Source organism: Rattus norvegicus, chromosome 17, assembly GCF_036323735.1.
Source record: "Rattus norvegicus strain BN/NHsdMcwi chromosome 17, GRCr8, whole genome shotgun sequence".
NCBI lineage: Eukaryota > Metazoa > Chordata > Mammalia > Rodentia > Muridae > Rattus > Rattus norvegicus.
The window spans coordinates 47,951,899-47,966,811 of record NC_086035.1 but is presented as its reverse complement, the minus strand read 5'-3'; the positions used below and the strand labels follow the sequence as shown (position 1 = coordinate 47,966,811).

The 14,913-nt window shown below is 41.9% G+C and overlaps 1 long non-coding RNA gene across 1 annotated transcript; it reads left to right on the top strand.

The window, feature by feature from the left end:
- The first annotated feature begins 636 nt into the window (after window positions 1-636).
- Window positions 637-9,165, top strand: LOC120097820 (uncharacterized). Its single transcript, XR_005495609.2, has 3 exons — window positions 637-2,331; window positions 5,565-5,699; window positions 8,842-9,165. It is a non-coding gene; the product is annotated as an uncharacterized LOC120097820 (long non-coding RNA).
- Window positions 9,166-14,913: the final 5,748 nt, after the last annotated feature.

The window sequence follows — 14,913 nt, the reverse complement described above, 5'->3', positions numbered from 1 at the left end:
TAGTTTTCCCTTCAAGTCAAGCGTCTTTTTGTTTAAATAAACTTCTTGTTTAAAATGAAAAAAAAAAAAAGAGTTGCTTTGGTCATGTGTCTATTCACAGTAGAAAAACCAAAACTAGGACAAGCAGGAAGTTTACCAATTCTATGGTGTTTGGATGTAGTCTTCTAGTGATATGATGGCTGGAAAGTCCATGTGGCAGCAGGAAATGTGAACCTGTGAGTTTGTAAATCCAAGTCTGAGCACCAAGGATATGCATGGTATGGTGCATTGGGAGGGGTTACCTCAGTGGGCCCATGCGTAGGCATCTCCATCCCCACCATACTATGGGTAGTATAAAATAGTTTATATGGGGGCATGGGCAGGAGAGTTGAGAAGGGAGTAGAGACAGAGAGAGGAGACAGAAAGAGGTGAGAGAGAGAGAGACAGAGACAGAGACAGAGACAGAGACAGAGATACAGAGAGACAGAGACAGAGACAGAATGAGAAGAGGCCAGCCAGGAACACATGGAGAGAGGGGAGGGAGGGTATTGGGAAGTGGGAAGAGGTAGAAGGGGGTCAGAGAGAGAAAAAGGACAGAGAGGCAAAGAGATGGAGAGGCCAAACAGTCCCTTTTATAGCAAGTCAGGCCTACTTGGTTGTTGCTAGGTAACTGTTGGGCAGGTTGTAGAAGGAATGCTAACATCATGGAATTATAATAAGCATTTAGGAAATGCTTAAAATAGTGCTTGGTGGGTACACCCCTTGCTCACAGCTCAGTGTGAGGAAGGCCATGCTGACTGGGTGAAGTGCAACTTCTGCCTGTCCTGGCTGCTTGAGCCCACCTTTGTGTCACCAACAAAAGCTCACTCAGGCCTCCAAGGGAGGAGACACCACCCAGCTGTGCAGGCTCAAAAGTGGGGATAGGGGTGTGGGAACGTGTTGAAGTGGGGTAACACACACTACACACACACACACACACACACACACACACACACACACACACACACACAAAACGAAGTGTACAGAAGTCGGAAGTGACACAGTGGCTGCCATCCCAAAAGCAGCACTTCCACCTCTGCTCCTTTCTATGAACTCCAAGGCCAGTGGGTGTCTCTTATCACCTTGCTTCATCCTTCTCCAGTCTAATGAGGTGCAAGGGTGCTACCTTCTCTTCCTGGGCCAATGTGGTTACAGATGATGTGGGACTTCCCATGTATTAATTAGCTTATTCTACATAGCAGCCCTGTGAACTAACCCCTGTGTATAGGCTGAGGAACGTGAGGAACTTTCCTTCTGCATTTATTAGTTGCTATTTCTTACAAAGAAAATGTTTTCTCTTCGCCCCCTTATCTCATTATAGTCATCCCAAGGTTCTTCTAAAATTCAACATTACAATTATGTTCAGTATTTAATATTTAGGTGTTTCTAAGGTAATCAATTTCAAACTGGTTCTAGGAACTTTGATAAGCCCTAGTATTTTGTTCATTTTACTATCTCACATAAAATTTTCCAAGTCACATCATACTGATGAGACGTAGAAGACATGTACTTCCAAAGGAAAAATTAGCCCCAGGGCTAAATCATTCTGCACCAAGGTTCAGTATATAATAAGGAAGGAGGGATAACAGGAAGGAGATAATGTCTGTTCTCAGAAGTTGTTCAAATGGGGTAACACCTGAAACCTGGTTTGTTATTTTAAACTTTTAAAATCTGTAGCTTAACCCAAGCTAACTGCTTTTCATTGACCCTTGTAACCTGCTAGCTTGCTTCTCCCTACCCAGCAATAAGAACTATATAAAAGGATGCAGAGAGCTTTGGTTGGTACCCGTTCTCTTCTGAGCAAAGAGCTGACCAGTTGTAATAAAGTTTTGAACCTCACCATCAGCAGCCTGGGGGGATGGGTGGAGGTTCCTTTTTCAGTGGTTTGTGAGGATTGCATCAGGCTATAACAATACTTTCCTGTTTTAAACCAGGACTCTGTCCTTGTTGCATGAGGTTATGGTTCCTTTTAGAGGACAGCAGTATATTGAGGACCAAATGTGGGTTTTGTACAACAGACTGTCAAGCAGAAACATAGCTTTCACCTTAAAGGAGAAAAGAGTTTATTCAGGACCCAAATAAGAACAATCACCTGAAGGGAATAAAAGTTTACATTACCCCAAATTCCACATTCCAATGTTGCATCAGTTTCAAGAAGGTTTTGTTTTCTTTTGTTTGTTTTTTATAGTAACTGAACAAAGGAAGCCATAAATCAAGGCACTTCCTATGTCCATTGAAGGAAACATGGTTACAGTAAAGAAGAGAAATCTCAGCTAGAGGCGCTAATGTTCTCTGACAAATCTTAAGCCTTTGGTGAGTGAAACTGGGTCTTGTTAAGCTAATATAGTCGAGAAGTTCATATTTGTTAGTCACAGGAAGTTAGGTCTGCACAGAGAGGGGCAAGTAATTTACAGGGCTAATGGAAGCCCACGCTAAATTCTACTTAGACTCTGGAGTTATAACATTCCAACTGCTTATCACAGAAGCTCTAGCCACTCAGCCTTCATTGACAGGGCTTTTCAGGAATTGGCTTTCACAGCTCTGGCTGTTGGCCAAGTGCCACTTTTTTTGATGGAGGGGTAGTAGTGGACATACTGTTTATTAAGTATTATATGACCCACGTAGCCAGGAAGGGTCAATCCCAGGATCTGATGTAGTTGAGCCTGGATAGTGGGCCTCCCAGCAGTCTCAGGGGAGAGAAAGAACTGATAAAGTCTTTAAGAAAGAAACTGCTGGATCAAAATACAAGGTTTTTTTTTAATATTTGCTAATTGTGATATAAGCAACTCGGATAATAATTTAATTAAGGAACAACAGTACTTGAGATTAAAGCACCATAAATATTGTTATTAGAGATTGATCTTTTTTATAATTAAAAAATTTAACCAAAATCTTTGGGTATCTCTAGCTAGTGTAAATGGGGCTAAAGTTATTTTTTTGTTGTTGTTTAAAATCACAATAATTTGCTATCTTGATCTTGATTGGACCCTTTAAAATTTTTGTGTTCTAACATAAAAGAAATACATGATAGCTTGACCTTCTTATGGGGCTCCTAACAGTGGGAGCAGGAGCTGTTTCTGTCTCTGTTGCCTGCCTTTGAGACCCTTTTCCCTACCTGGTTGCCTTGTCTAGTCTTAATAAAAGAGGAGATGCCGAGTCTTACTGTTGATATCAAAAGGCCAACCCTTTTCTGTAAAACAAAGGATTTGGGAGGAGAGGAGAGAAACTTCAATCATGGTGTAAAATAATTAAAATTAAAATAAAAGAAATTCACATATGAAAATAATAGGGCTATTATAGTTAAAATAATCAAGAGCATTGGCCTAATGGAGTGAAAAATAACAGATGAAGAAATCATGTCTTTTAAGCAGCCAAATAGACATTTAAAAAGTTAGGTTAACTATTTGTTTCTCCCTATACTTACCCTTATTTTTAAGTCCATGAACTTTTTCACTTATATTTGGAGTATTTAAACAAATGTACTACCGTTAAATTTTAGGGGCTTGGTTCAGTTTAATCTTAAAATCTCATGTGGAGTAGCTAACTATAGCACCAGGAAAAACTGCTTTTTAATATTTAAAGTATTGTATCTTTTATCTATGCCTACTGTCTTGATCTATTTTATCATGCCAGTTTAATACCAGATTCAATTAAAAATGCAAATTCTTGTTATAAAAGAAATTATATAGTAATATAATACTTTTTCAATTTTATTTTAAGGAGATTGTCTTTTTTTTTAATGTACTGTGTTGGCTTGTTTTATGTCAACTTGGTACAAACTATATCTAAGAGGAGAAATCCTTGATTGAGAAAATACTTCTTTCTGTCTTAGTTAGGATTTCTATTGCTGTGAAGAGACACCATGACCAAGGCAGCTCTTATAAAGGACAACATTTCATTAGGGCTGTCTTACAGGTTCAGAATTTCAGTCCATTTTCATCATAGCAGGAAGCACAGTGTCCAGTGTCCATAACAGTGTCCAGGCATGTCAGTGCCCCATGCCCACACTGACACAGGCAGGCAGGCAGACATGGTGCTGGAGGAACTGCTGAGAGTTCTACATCTTTATCCAAAAGAAGCTACAAACAGATTGTCTGACCCTTCCGTTAGGAGAAGGGTCTCAAAGCCTACCCCCACAGTGACACATTTCCCCCAACAAGACCACACCTACTCCACACAAGGCCACATCTCCTATTAGTGCCACTCCCTGGCCCAAACATATTCAAACCACCACAGTCTCCATAAGATCAGGTTGTTGGCGAGTCTGTGAAGGATTTTATTAGTTATTAAAGATTAAGACCCAGCCCATTGTGGGTGGTCCTGGGCTGGTGGTCCTGTGTTCTATAAGGAAGCAAACTGAGCAAACCAGGAAAAGCAAGCCAGTTAGCAGCACCCCTCCATGGCCTCTGCATCAGATCCCGCCTTCAGGTTCCTGTTCTGTTTGAGTTCATGTCCTGACTTCCTTCAATAATGGACAATGGTATGGAAACCATTTCCTCTCTGAGTAGCTTTGACCATGGTATCTCATCACAGCAATAGTAACCCTAGGTAAGATATACAAAATATTAATAACAGTGATAGAAACAAGAAACCAGACCTGTTAAGCAGTCAGAATATTACAGTCCTTGTAATCAATAATCAAACATTACTCTGTATTTTAGAGGTTAAAAATGGAAATGGAATTCTTGAAGGAATCACTGTAGTCTTGTAAATTTAACTCTTAATAGCAATATATAAGAGACACTCTGCCCACATTTCTTTTGTTTTTTTGTTTTTTTGTTTTTTTTTTTTTGCTTTTGTCTTTTTTTTTTTTTTATTAACTTGAGTATTTCTTATATACATTTCGAGTGTTATTCCCTTTCCCAGTTTCCGGGCAAACATCCCCCTCCCCCCTCCCCTTTCTTATCGGTGTTCCCCTCCCCACCCTCCCCCCATTGTCCCCCTCCCCCCAACAGTCTAGTTCACTGGGGGTTCAGTCTTAGCAGGACCCAGGTCTTCCCCTTCCACTGGTGCTCTTACTAGGATATTCATTGCTACCTATGAGGTCAGAGTCCAGGGTCAGTCCATGTATAGTCTTTAGGTAGTGGCTTAGTCCCTGGAAGCTCTGGTTGCTTGGCATTGTTGTACATATGGGGTCTCGAGCCCCTTCAAGCTCTTCCAGTTCTTTCTCTGATTCCTTCAATGGGGGTCCTATTCTCAGTTCAGTGGTTTGCTGCTGGTATTCGCCTCTGTATTTGCTGTATTCTGGCTGTGTCTCTCAGGAGCGATCTACATCCGGCTCCTGTCGGTCTGCACTTCTTTGCTTCATCCATCTTGTCTAATTGGATGGCTGTATATGCATGGGCCACATGTGGGGCAGACTCTGAATGGGTGTTCCTTCAGTCTCTGTTTTAATCTTTGCCTCTCTCTTCCCTGCCAAGGGTATTCTTGTTCCCCTTTTAAAGAAGGAGTGAACCATTCACATTTTGATCATCTGTCTTGAGTTTCATTTGTTCTAGGCATTTAGGGTAATTCAAGCATTTGTCTGCCCACATTTCTGACTCCAGAGGAAAACACCTAATGACTTCTGGGACACTGGTGCACGGGACCCCGGAAAAAGGTGTGGCAGGCCCTCCTGGTTGCAGCCCTCCCGGAGAGCTCAAAAGCAGCCCCCAGGAGAAACTACAGCCGAGGGACCACAGGTAAGACCAACCTTTCTGCTCCAAGCGACCTGCCTGGTGGATTCAGGACACACAGAAACAAAATTCCTCGGGGACCGGACACTTCCTTTTTTTTTTTTTTTTTTTTTTTTTTTTTTTTTTTTTTTTTGGAGCTGGGGACTGAACCCAGGGCCTTGCGCTTGCTAGGCAAGCGCTCTACCACTGAGCTAAATCTCCAACCCCGACACTTCCATTTTTTTAGCTGAAGCCCCAACCTCACTGATCTCGGCCCACAGCTCCCTGCTCACAAACTCCGTGGGAGAAAGGTCTCACCACCCGGACAGATGGGCACTCCTGAGACTTCAGTGGGAGAGACCACCAATACTGCCCACCCCTGCCCACATCGCTGGCCCAAGAGGAAACTGTATAGGGCCTCTGGGAACTGGAAGATAGGGCCAATCAAGCAGAAGGTCCCCTGCGGTCCAGACACCACCCACACCTGAAGGGACCTGGTCAAAAGCTCCCTGCACTTGGTCAAATCCTGTGGGAGGGAGAGCTAAACCTTCAGAGGGGCAGACACGCCTGGGAAGCCAGAAGACTACACTCTGCCCACATTTCTGACTCCAGAGGAAAACTCCTAAGGCCATCTGGGACCCCGGTGCACGGGGCCCTGGGAAAAGGCAGTGCAGGCACTCATGGTTGCCGCCCTCACAGAGAGCTCAAAAGCAGCCCCCCCAGGAGTGATTTAAGCTGCAGGACCACAGGTAAGACCCTCTTTCGGCTCCAAGCGACCTGTCTGGTTGACTCAGGACACAGGCCCACAGGAACAGCTGAAGACCAGTAGACAGGAAAGACTACACGCCTGAAAGCAGAACACTCTGTTCCCATGACTGGCTGAAAGAAAACAGAAAAACAGGTCTACAGCACTCCTGACACACAGGCCTATAGGAAAGTCTAGCCACTGTCAGAAATAGCAGAACAAGGTAACACCAGAGACAACCTGATGGCTAGAGGCAAGCGCAGGAACCCAAGCAACAGAAACCAAGACTACATGGCACCATCAGAGCCCAATTCTCCCAGCAAAGCAAACACAGAATATCCAAACACACCAGAAAAGCAAGATCTAGATTTAAAATTACATTTGATCATGATGCTGGAGGACTTCAAGAAAGACATACATAGAGAAATACAGGAAAACATAAATAAACAAGTAGAAGTCTATAGAGAGAAATCACAAAAATCCCTGAAAGAATTCCAGGAAAACACAATCAAACAGTTGAAGGAATTGAAAATGGAAATAGAAGCAATAAAGAAAGCACAAAGGAAACAACCCTAGATATAGAAAACCAAAGGAAGAGACAAGGAGCCGTAGATACAAGCTTCACCAACAGAATACAAGAGATAGAAGAGAGAATCTCAGGAGCAGAAGATTCCACAGAAATCATCAACACAATGGTCAAAGACAATGTAAAATGGAAAAAGCTACTGTTTCAAAACATACAGGAAATCCAGGACTCAATGAGAAGATCAAACCTAAGGATAATAGGTATAGAAGAGACTGAAGACTCCCAGCTCAAAGGACCAGTAAATATCTTCAACAAAAATCATAGAAGAAAACTTCCCTAACCTAAAGAAAGAGATGCCCATAAACATACAAGAAGCCTACAGAACTCCAAATAGATTGGACCAGAAAAGAAACTCCTCCCATCACATAATAGTCAAAACACCAAATGCACAAAATAAAGAAAGAATATTAAAAGCAGTAAGGGAAAAAGGTCAAGTGACATATAAAGGCAGACATATCAGAATCACACCAGACTTTTCGCCAGAGACTATGAGAGCCAGAAGATCCTGGACAGATGTCATACAGACCCTAAGAGAACACAAATGCCATCCCAGGTTACTGTATCCAGCAAAACTCTCAATTAACATAGATGGAGACACCAAGATATTCCATAACAAAACCAAATTTACACAATATCTTTCTACAAATCCAACCCTACAAAGGATAATAAATGCCCAACATAAGGAGGCAAGCTACACCCTAGAAAAAGCAAAAAACTAATCGAATTGGCAACAAAACAAAGAGAAGCAAAGCATAGAAACATAACCTCACATCCAAATATGAATATAACAGGAAGCAATAATCACTATTCCTTAATATCTCTATCTGAAACCCACGTGAATGCACAGGCATGTGACCCTAGAATGGCAGAGGTAGGGAAAAGAGGATCCTGGGAATTGTTTGCCATCCAGTCTAGCAGAATTGGTGAGCTCTAAATTCAATGAGACACCCTGTCTCAGAAATTAAGATGGAGAGCAATAAAGGGAGACACCTAACAGTGACAAACCTATGCATGCACGTGCACATATGTATATATTCTAGAAAATAATTTCGTGAAATAAACATTGTAGGGCTCCTCCCTCAACCTACCTTGTTCTTTTTTTTGACATTTAAGTGTTATGTACGGGATTGGCTTAAACCCAACATAACTCAAAACAGCAAGTCAATGCAGATGACAAAATTTATTGTAATCAAGCCACTACTGATCAATCAGGGTTCCAGAACAGTGTAGGATGATGTCACAGGTGAGGCAGGTACAGGATAGAAGGAGGCCTGTCATTGGAGGAGAAGGAAGGATGGGCAGGAGAGAAGTTTGAAGGAAGAGGAGGAGACTAGGAGAAAGGAGGAGACAGGAGGAGGAGAGGGTGAGAAGCCATGGCAGGTGATGTTAAGATTCTGCTCTGTGTATTTACGGGTTGTTATTAATGTTCCTAAGGGATGGATGGTACTGGGCTTTGTATGTTTAAGTGGGCAATTATATCTTATCAATTGGATCTAAGATTATTGTGTTGTGTGTTCTTTTATGTGATGGTTTGAGTGTAGGAAAGTGTGCAGCAGCAGGAGACAATGGGCCAACACGGAGTTGGGATGTGATTCCGCCAAGATATCTAGCAGATATCTTGGGGCACCATGGTGCAGACCTAGTGGGGTAAAAGACACCGTTACTTTTTTATTTTTATATTTTTACAACAACAGATGGTGAACCAAGGTGATGGGCAAAACAACCCCGCAGAGCTGGGATGTGTTTCCGCCAAGATATCTAGCAGATACCTTGGGCACCGTGGTGCAGACCTAGCGAGGCAAAGACAACTATACTCATTTATTTTTATATTTTTACAGCAACAGAACAGACTTGGGAACTGAACTGCAGCAATGAGCCAGAATATCGCAGAATATTTAAGCTTGCAAATCATAAACATCTGTGCCAAGTTATTGTTACATTTTCCTACCAATCTGGATAGGAGTTGATTCCAGGGGCTGGAAATGTGAACTCAGTTTCAACCCACCAGCAAGATGGAAGACTTGTCCCTGAGATGGCTGGACTCAAGACTACTCTCTCCTTACAGCAGAAGCTGTCTGTTCTGGAACCCAAGCTCTCTTAGGACTTAGAACTTTGAATTTAGTTTTCCGCTATGATTAAATGGAGTCTGAAAACAAAATGGCAGTACTTAGAACAAGTTTTTTTTGTTTTTCTTTTGTTTTGACTTTGCTTGTTCCTAACACAGTCATAAAACACAGCTATTCAGATGTCTTGGCTCAGGATTCATACCTAGAAAGTGCAGATTACATTCAGTTTTCTTAAAATTTTTAGTACGTGGACTCTGCTCTAGGTTTCTGTTAGTTTTTTAGGCACCTCCCTGCGTGTGTCCACACCCAGGCCCACAAACTGAAGATAGTTGAATCTTTTCTGCTCTCTCTTGAATATTTATAGTCCTGGGCTTCTAATAAGGATTTACGATCACAGAAAAGACCATACTTGAGGACAGGAATACCAGAGAGTGTCCAGAAACCTAATGAAACAGTCATTTTATTTGTGTCTGTGTGTTCCCTCATTTTGTTCTTTTGTGATGAAAATATTATAATCTGAATCCTGAAGGAAGTTAGCAACTATTGATTAGGACAGTTTTGTGCCAAACTTGTACATCTGCATATCATCTCTTACTATGCGATGCTTTATGTATAACCACGTTATATGTTATTTAATATTCTCACCAACGATACTAGACTACTAATATGGTCCTTATTTTATTGATAAGATTGGGGCCAAGAAAACCATTAGCCTGCCCAAGATATATGTGTAAGTTCTAGGTCTGCCTATGGTCTTTGCTATCCACTATCTTCTTAGATAAAGGGAAACTTAGGCTTATATCAGTTGGGTATAGGTTATGAGGGTGACTTTGCAAGTGTTCAGGCAGGAAGTGAACCTGTGAAGAGATGAAAATGAAAACTCAGTTCAAGTTGACTGTTAATGTGGATCAGACTTCGAGGGAGGTTAGGGGTTGAGGGGTGGGAGATATATGTGTCTAATCCCATGAGGGGTGAGAGGTATGTGTGTCTAATCCCAAGTGGCTCATTGTCAGTATATTTAAAACCCAGTACTTTGGAGGTGGAAGGAGGTTTCTAGGCAACCATCATTCCAATTACAGATACACAATAAAGTTTAAGGTGTGAGCACTTAGAAACTCCTTTACAAAGTACATATATGATCATGAGGGTGGGCTCTAACGCTAAAAGGCCTAAAACCCAATGAGGTCTTAGCCCAAGATTCCACAGAGGTAGGCCAGCAGGCTATAACATACATGTGACATCTCCCCTATTGATAGGTTCTATTAGCTCTGGGAGCTAAAGATAACAATCTAGGGAGGGAGTGCCTCAATAATCCTTCTGGGGAATTTGGTTGAGGTCTGCCTCTACAGCAAAAAGTTGGTGAGGTGTGCTTCCACAGAGAGCAAAAAGATCACCAGGTTCTTAACGTACCCACTTTCGGCTTTCTGGATGGAATGTGGGTATTTTGTTTTATCTCCCCATTGAACATAATAACTGCAGGATTAATAGTACTATTTTTCCTGGATGTCTGTGGGTACAACACCTTTGTGTTTCCAATGGTTATACATGTATAGGTGACCAAGCCAGCTCAGTCAGTCAACAGGGTCTCGAGGGAGGGAGTGAGGATCGAGACAAAAAAGACAATTAGACAACACTATAGCATGGCTCCACCCATTGCTGAGGCTAAAGCAGGTTTATTCTTTTCCAGTCTGCTTTTATATCACTCTGGGTTCATACAAAGAATATGGTCAGTCCTGAGGCATAAACAAAGTAGTCAAGGAACAAACAAGGCATAAACAAAGGTCCCATGATTACTGTATTCAGAGTTTTAAAAAGATCCATCAAGTTACAAAAAAAAAAAATTCCTCAGCTGTATTCCTCTTGAGCCTACATCCTTGTCCTAGCCAATGTCAAATTCCTGCCAAATTCCTAGAAGGTGGCCTCTAAAGCTCTCCACCTATAGGCGATGCCTGAAAGACATTCTGATCTTTAACACTGTACTTACAGAAAGAAGAGCTTGATGAAAAAATATTCTATTCCTCTGTACTCTTCAAGTTTAAAAATAATGACAGAAGTAACAGTATAAGGTAGCTGTGGTTGAGAGTAGAGTGATAGGCCTCACCCAGTACATTCTATAAAAGCTGGATGGACTGAGATGGGGAGACAACGTAAGGGAGGATGCTGCCAACCAGGTGTACTCTCTCCTATGCTCCTCTTTTGCTTTCTGTGTTCCAGCCACTTTATCAAACTAGCTCTCTTCCTTTAAGAATACATGGGCACTTCTGCCTGACAGACTTGGTATTCAGTTGTTTTGCATGAACTGTTCTTCAGGTAGTCGTGTGACTTGCTCCTCACCTCTGCTCAGCTGTTAAATGAAGCCATCCCTCACTATATCACTGAGAACTGGAAGCCTTGCTCCTTTTTGTCATTTATGTATATTCCCTATGTTCTTTATGTTTATTCTCTCTAATGCACTTATCGGCACCACATGTATTTGTCTTCTGTGGCTCATACATAAACACTGAAATTGAGAACAGAACCTTAAGGCCTCCCACTTGCAAGCCTGTGACCCCTCCTTCCCAATTGTGTGATTACATTTGTATTCCACCATACTAGGCAAGAAACTATATGTTCTATACACATATTTGGTTGAATTTGAATCACTACTCATTACATGTGACTAAAACTCTGCGTTTCCACTATCTCATCTGTAATATGGAGGTAATAATATTACAGATTTTATATATTTTTCTTTATGCAAATTGTTTTCTGGACTTTTTTTTAAGATCTCAGGATTTTTAGAAGAAATAATCAAGGAAAAATTAATCAAACTAGGTCCATAATAATAACAATAACAATAAGTCTAAAATGGCTATCATCTTGGCATTTGATATTATGGAGATACAAGGACTTCTGAAAGTGAAAGTAAAGGAGAAGAAGGAGCATGTCCTTGTGGAGAAATAGCCTTTGGATCACAGAGGTCTTTTCCAGATGCTTCAGACAGTCCTGCTGTCAAGGAACCCCTGAGCAGAACGAAGTTCTAGAAAGATTCCAGGAGCTCTGCCACCAATAGCTGCTGCCTGAGACCCAGAGCAAGTGGCAGATCCTGAAGCTGCTGATGTTGGAGCAGTTCCTGACTGTCCTGACTGAGGGGCTGCAGGCCTCAGTGAGAGCATACCACCTGTGAGTGGTAACAAGACGATACATGTACTGGAGGGTTTGGAAAGAAGAAATGGATGAACCAGGACAAAGAGTGGGAAGTGGAAGAAGGAATTGCTTCAGTTATGGTTTGGATATGCAGTGCCCCCTCCCAAGGACTCATAGATAGGCATGTAATCCCAAGCTGGTGGCTATTTGGAGAGGTTCTGGAAACTATCAGTGGTGGGGACCTCAGAGGTACTACAACAATAGAGGTTGGGTTTTATTTGGTGTATCTTGACCCTGGCTGTCAAGCTCTCTGCTTCCTTTCAACTATGAAGAAACGTTTCATCCATGTACTCAAAGTATTCCTGTGCTCGAGGTAAGCACTTGAAGCCTTAGTAGCCATGGTCCAAATCCTCTGAAACCGAGGGAAGCAAACATTCCTTTAAGTTGTTTATGCGAGGCATGTGTCACAACTGACAGTATAAGAGAAGGAGGGTGTTGCTGCCTGCCTGGATCTGTTATATACTCTTACCTTATCTGCCTTTTTTTATGTATTTAGTTTTATGTACATGAATGTTTTCACTGAATGTACGTGTGTGCACAAGTGGGTCTGGTGCCTTAAGAGGTCAGGAGAGGGTACTGGATCCCCTGGAACTGGAATTAAAATTGTTGAGAGCCATCATGTGAGTGCTGGAAATAAAACCCAGGTCCTTTACAAGAACAACAAGTGCTCTAAACCAGAGTACTCTCTCCAGCCTTGCCTTTGGCTTTTCTTTACTGAGTTTGTGTTCCCTTTTCTTCACAGTGGCCATGAGAAGGTCTTCTTGCTTCTTCTCTCTGGTATTGGGTTCCTAATTATCTTCCCCATCAGATCTCAAGCATAGTAAGGAGCAGGAAAAGACTATAAAGGAGACGCTGACGGACCCTAGGGGCTTTCACCAGTCTTACACCCACCGCCTCAGGTCAAGATTAGGCCAGTACCAGCTCCTCACCTCTGGTCAAGACTAGGCTAAGTTCCATTCTCTATCCACAGTTCTCGGGAGGAGCAGGGACATTCTTGAAAAACCACAGAATGTACTGACTGATGGTCCCAGATAAGAGTTCGAATACATGTCATGTGCTTGCTAGCCAATAGATTCAAAGGTCAATATGCTTAGCTAATAAGTTTAAACTGTAACCTTGCTGATGTAACCTGTACCCCTAAAAATTATAAAAACTGCTTGTTATAGCCATTCAAGGTCGCCTTCTGGTCACTCGCCACAAGGGGCTGATTGAGGGTCAACCCTGATGTGCCAGGAAAATAAACCTCTTGCCTTTTCATCAAACTCCATTCTTGTGTCTCACTTGGGGTGTCTCCTGGTATATAAAACTCTCTTCAAGTCTTACAACACCAACTCCAAAAATGCCCCATAAGTCTTCCTGTGGCCAATTCCAAGTCATGAAAAACCAGCAGCAGGGTAACTTGAAAGAAGAATGGCATAGTCAGGAGACTGATGGGGGTTAACATTTCACCAGGGAGCCTGTCGTATTCCCTTAATGTTAATTTACACATTCACTTAGTGCCTGATAGACATAACCAGACATAACATTCAGTACTGAGGAGGTAATGATGAACAAGGCAGGCTTGCTTGCACTCAGGAAGTTTTCAGGGAGTGGTAGGTAGTTAAACAAGCAGATGTAATACAGAGAGTATCTTCTCCCAGAAACACTGGTCCCTTCCCTTTTAGAAAAATAACTCTAGTTTTCCTTACTTGTTATGACAGTGTTGAGAATGGGACTTGGAGTTAAGATTAAGCCTCAAAGAAGGAAATTTCTAAAGAAATGAAATCACGTATAGAAGCATCTGGAATTCAGAAGGGTGATGCTACTCAGGACCCTGGATGTAGAGACAATTGTGACTGTGAGGGCAGATTGGAAAAGCAGTAGTCAAGTTCATCAGTGGAAAGATCCTAAATCTGTGCTGAATGTGGAAAAGACTTCACTTAAAATTGCATTCTCATTGAGCACCTGAGAATACACACAGCAGGCAGCGTGTGGAAGGAGCTTCAGCCCATGGTCAGGCCTGTTCCAGTGCCAGAAACTCTACACTGTGGAGAAACACTACCAATGCACAGAGTGTAGTAGAATCTGCCCCAAAAGTTAAAACAGAAAGTGGGAATAGATAAAATAAAGACAGAGGTAATAAACCGTTTGAATCTGTTCCAATGACCTACCAAACATGGAGGAATTTTATGTTATCATGAGGATCTTACTCTGAACCCTTTTGGACTCACTATCCTTGGATTTCCATTGAAATAGTTCAAATGAGATGAACACAATAATGTAGTAGGTAGACAAGTTTACTGTAAAATAGAGTGAAGTGGAAATTTCTGGTACCTTTGGAGACTCAAATTGTGTCTTGGTGTTTTTTTTTTTTTGAAACTGTCTTATGAGATGATGTTTTTGCTGAAGCAGAAAGGTAGGAGGGTGTTTTGCTGAGAACAGACACTGTTTTGTTGAGAACAGATTCGTGGTGCTTTTTCTAGAAGATGCCTGGAAAAAGGGCATGTGATACTTGTGCTACAGCAGACACTTGAGAGGACACATGTTTAGAAAGGATATAAGTATAACCCAACAGACAGTGGATGAGGTGGAATTGGTTCACTTTGCCACTCTGCTTGGGTTTTGTTGATGCTGATCTTCTCTGACAACACTCTTGCCTTGCCTTTGTTGCTGACTTCA